Source organism: Nycticebus coucang, chromosome 10 (assembly GCF_027406575.1).
Source record: "Nycticebus coucang isolate mNycCou1 chromosome 10, mNycCou1.pri, whole genome shotgun sequence".
Classification (NCBI taxonomy): Eukaryota; Metazoa; Chordata; class Mammalia; order Primates; family Lorisidae; genus Nycticebus; species Nycticebus coucang.
This window is the reverse complement of record NC_069789.1, coordinates 27,860,310-27,865,157: the sequence shown is the minus strand read 5'-3', so window position 1 is coordinate 27,865,157 and position 4,848 is coordinate 27,860,310. Positions and strand designations below refer to the sequence as shown.

The window sequence follows — 4,848 nt, the reverse complement described above, 5'->3', positions numbered from 1 at the left end:
TATTGTATTAATTTTTTTTGCTATATTGCAGAAAGACACCACACCACTCTTCCTTGCTCTGAAGGAAACCCATTCAGATGTGGTGGAAGTTTTAATTAAGCATAAGGCAAATATACATCTAGTTGATGGTTGTAAGAGGTATAGTAATTTGTTCTTTTTAAAAAAACCTGAGTGGTGTTCTAGACTGTAATAGTATCTCTCCTCAGAAATGTTAAACAAACAATAACATTACCTCATAATTATTGGGGTATAGTGAAAAATATCAGCACAGATCTTCAGTTAGACAGAAAAGCAGTTATTGCAGCACCTGTGGCTCAAAGGAGTAGGGCGCTGGCTCCATATGCTGGAGGTGGCGGGTTCAAACCCAGCCCCTGCCAAAAACTGCAAAAAAAAAAAAAAAAAAAAGAAAAGCAGTTATTTTGACTGGGCAATATTAAGGACAGTATACAGAAGGATTTGTCTTTTCTTTCAGTATTGACTGTTATTTGTTTGTAATTTTGTGTTTTGGTGATATATTAGTTGGCAGGCTTTTGTTAGTTTTATAAAATGTGGACTTAAACTTGTAGTTTACTTTATGATTTAATATGAACTTCTTAAATCTTTCACAGTATTTTTCAACCTCTGTTGCTTATATAGTTTTCCTTTAGAATGCTCTGTTTCCCATAAATAGGAGCTGGGATTCATTTTGTCTTTTGAATGACTCAGTGAGGAATATTGATGTTAGATTATCCTTAAGTGACTATTAATTGCTATTACCAGATCCTGTGGCTTCATCAGCTTTTTTCCATGTTCACGTCTAGTGTAGTTCAATTTTTATTTTTATTTTATTTATTTATTTATTCATTTATTTTTAGAGACAGAGTCTCACTTTGTCACCTTTGGTAGAGAGCTGTGGCGTCACAGCTCACAGCAACTTCCAGCTTTTGGGCTTAGGCGATTCTCTTGCCTCAGCCTCCCAAGTAGCTGGGACTACAGGTGGCCGCCACAATGCCTGGCTATTTTTTGTTGCAGTTTGGCCAGGGCCATGTTTGAACCCACCACCCTCGATATTTGGGACTGGCACCCTACTCACTGAGCCACAGGCACTGCCCGTTTAATGTTTTATTTTTAATTGGCCTGGGTAGAGGGAAGAAAGCTTTAACTGGATGAACTTTTCCTTGAATAAGGTAAGCCATAGGTGGGTGATAAAGGGTAAACAGAGAGGCTTTAGATTCCCCAAAACCTGGGTTGGATTCCTGGCTTTTCCACTTGCTAGGAGTGACATTAGGAACATTATTTATCACCAAATGTGTCTTCTGATCTGAAAAGGAGAATAATCTGCCAAGGCTTATGGTGTGTAAGGTCTTATATACACCCACACAGAGACATCTGCACACATACACACACAGAGATATGTATTTATATATATATACACATACATCATTTAATGTAGTGCCTAGCACATGCTTATCACTATCAAATCTATAATTACTCTGACTAAAATTATTACCATTATTACTAATATTGTTATTTGAAGCCTGCAAGTAGCTCTTACTTATTTGAGCCCTATCTGACTTTGAATTAAAATATATTCTATTTAGGTAGGAAAGGAATGGAGAATTCTACATCTAAATCTTGGACTATGTAAGATAAGTGATCTCAGCATAGTTTCTTGCCCATTAAAGCCCCATAAATTAGCAACTTGTACTGTGTTATACCAGTGAGTTAGGAGGCTTCCTTTTAGCTTCAGTGAAAATTTGCTAAAATGAACATTTCAGTACCCAAGATGTTCATGTCTGTAAGAACATCCTGCACAGACAGGCAGGTTATTGAATTGGTAAAGTATATCCAATTAGTGCTATAAATAACTTTTGTCAAGTTTGTAAGTGTGGGTTATTTTCTTATTTTAGAACAGCCCTCATGCTTGCTCTACTTTGTAACTCAGAAAGCTTAGTGGATCTTCTTTTGGATCAGAATATTGATGTCTTTGCTGAACATTTACTTGAATGGAATACAGATAATTTTTTTGTTCTTGACTCTGAAAGGTAAGTGCAGACATTAAAAGAGTAGTTAATGCTGGGTGGCGCTCGTAGCACAGTGGTTAAGGTGCCAGCCACATGCACTGAGGGTGGTGGGTTCAAACCGGGCCTGGGCCTGCTAAAACAAAATGACAATTGCAACAAAAAAATATCTGGGTATTGTGGCCGGCACCTGTAGTCCCAGCTACTTGGGAGACCTAGGCAAGAAAATTGTTTAAGCCTAAGAGTTTGAGGTTGCTGTGAGCTGTGATGCTGTGGCACTCTCCCAGTGTGACAAAGTGTGACTCTGTCTCAAAAAAAAAAAAAAAGACTAATTAATGCTAAATTGAGATGTAAAATAATTATAACTATTGCAACTTGTACATCAGTTGAAATTTCAAGGTTTGGTTCAGATAGTTCTAGAATGGCAAAGAGATAGCCAGAGGAAAAGAAAAAGGACAGAGTAGTTACAAGTAGCAAGGAGTGCAGGATTCTTAAAACTTTTAAGACCTTTAACCTTAGGGATTTCAATTTTATTTGTTTTATTCCAAGTATAGCCCCTCTGCGTGGGATAAAGACAGTGTCACAACTCTGCTTTTTCTGAGTAGTTATTTGGGTCTTGAAATGTCCACTTTAGTAGAAGCTGTTGTACCATTCCCTGTTGTACTGTTATGCTCTAGACCCTCCTTTTTGAAATTTTCAAGAACTGAAAGGGTTTTAAAGTGCAAGAAAGGCAATCCTCTTTTATAAGGCAGAAAGCAGAGAAGAAGGACTTTGTAATCATTCTGTTTCCCTTGATTAGGTTGCTGCAATGTTGCCATGGAAACTGGTTCTGCAGTGTGGTAATTACGGATCTTTGCTACTAGGAAGTCTTTGCTGATTCAGGTGCCTCAGTCTCCATGGTCAACCACACTTAAACTTTCAGGTAATGCCTTTTTTAGTTCACATACATTTGCTTATATGCTTGGCCATTGTTCCCAAAAGCACTAGCATCCTGCTCTGGCAGCTAGGCCTCCCAAATTTAGCCACACAAACACACAGCAAAGAGATCCCTCCCACATACTTATATGGAGCTTATATAGAGCCCACATTTTAGTTTAGACTTAGCCTAATCATTTGTGAATTGTCCTTTAAAGTCCTTTTCTCCAGCAAATAGTAGTTGAGATTGTTCTAAACTCTCAGAGAGTTTCAAATATGTTGCAGGAAAAGGTAGGAGTTCCATTTCTTCTTTGTTACCAAATCTATGCCTTGAGTCCTACTTATAGCCTGTGCAGCACCATTTCTTAGGCAGTGAAAGATCCCATATCCTTCTGTAGTAGTGGACACCAACTTGCCCTTTGCCCTCAAATGATCTGCCCTCCATAATTATGAAAATATTTCAAGCTACTTGGTTCTCTACCTCAAAATTTAAAAATGCTTTCAAATTCTATGTCAAACTCCAAGAAGCAGCTGGATGTGAACCTCTGAATCTGAACAGGTTAGTTGGATTTCCATGACAAATCAATACCAAAGCAAATAGACAACTTACCCAATAAGAAAGAATATTTGCATATTTTGAATCAGACAAAAGGTTAATAAGGAGGATCTACAGAGAATTCAATTAATAAACACAAAAAGAGGCAAGAATTCTTTATACCACAGGGCAAGAGATATGAATAGAACCTTCTCTGAAGAAGACAGATGAATGAAAAAATAACAAACATACGTGAAAATGCTCATCATCCCTAATTATTTGAGAAATGCAAATCAAAACCACACTGAAATGTCACCTAACCCTAGTGAGAATGGCCCACATCATAAAGTCTCAAAACTGCAGATGCTGGTATGGATGTGGAGAGAAGGGAACACTTTTGCACTGCTGGTGGGACTGAAAACTAGTACAACCTTTTTGGAAGGAAGTATGGAGAATCCTCAAAGAACTCAAACTAGACCTCCTAGTTGATCCTGCAATCCCATTACTGGGCATCTACCCAGAAGGAAAAAAAAATCTATTTACCATAAGGACACTTGTGCTAGACTCTTTATCACTGTTCAATTTAGAATTGTTAAAATTTGGAAACAGCCTAAATGCCCACCAACCCAGGAATAGATTAGCAAGCTGTGGTATATGTATGCCATAGAATACTATTCAACCACTAAAAAAGATGGAGACTTTACCTCTTTTGTATTAGACTGGATGGAAGTGGAACACATTATTCTTAGCAAAGCATCACAAGAATGGAGAAGCAAGAATCCTAGGTACTCAATTCTGATATGAGAACAATAATGACCTAGCACACAGTGGGGGTTGAGGATGGAGAGAACAGAGCAAGGGAGGGTGGTACACGTTTTGGGGGTAGAACACTATTATTGGAGGGTCTTTATCTGACACAATCAATGTAACCTAGCTCTTTGTATCCTCAATGAATCCCCCAAAATAGAAAAAAATACATAAATAAAAAAGTAGAACTTTGTGCTTGCTTTGGCAGCACATATAATAAAATTGAAACAATATAGAGATTAGCATGACTCATGTTCAAAGGTCACATGCAGTTTCTTGAGACATTCTATATTTTGTGCAGTTCTTGGAAGGTCACTGAATTGTTTGACAAACTCTATAGTATGAGTCAAAGCAAAATGGGCAGCCCCCAATATTGAAACTGTGATGTTCTCTAAAAATATATTTGTGTAAGATGATCTATGAAATGAGAAAGGAACTGAATAACAAACACCTGGGCTGTTGTGTGCAATGTGTTGTTGGTATATTTAAAAAATGAGAACATAGAAATGTTGTGTGCAATGTGTTGTTGGTATATTTTAGAAATTGGATCTCCTTCATGGAATTTAAAGAAGCAGGATTTGTTGTCTTCCA

The 4,848-nt window shown here is 37.5% G+C and overlaps 1 non-coding gene across 1 annotated transcript; it reads left to right on the top strand.

Annotated features, from left to right (window-relative positions):
* The first annotated feature begins 4,449 nt into the window (after nt 1-4,449).
* On the top strand, nt 4,450-4,553 carry LOC128597924 (U6 spliceosomal RNA). Its single transcript, XR_008383468.1, has one exon. It is a non-coding gene; the product is annotated as a U6 spliceosomal RNA (small nuclear RNA).
* Nucleotides 4,554-4,848: the final 295 nt, after the last annotated feature.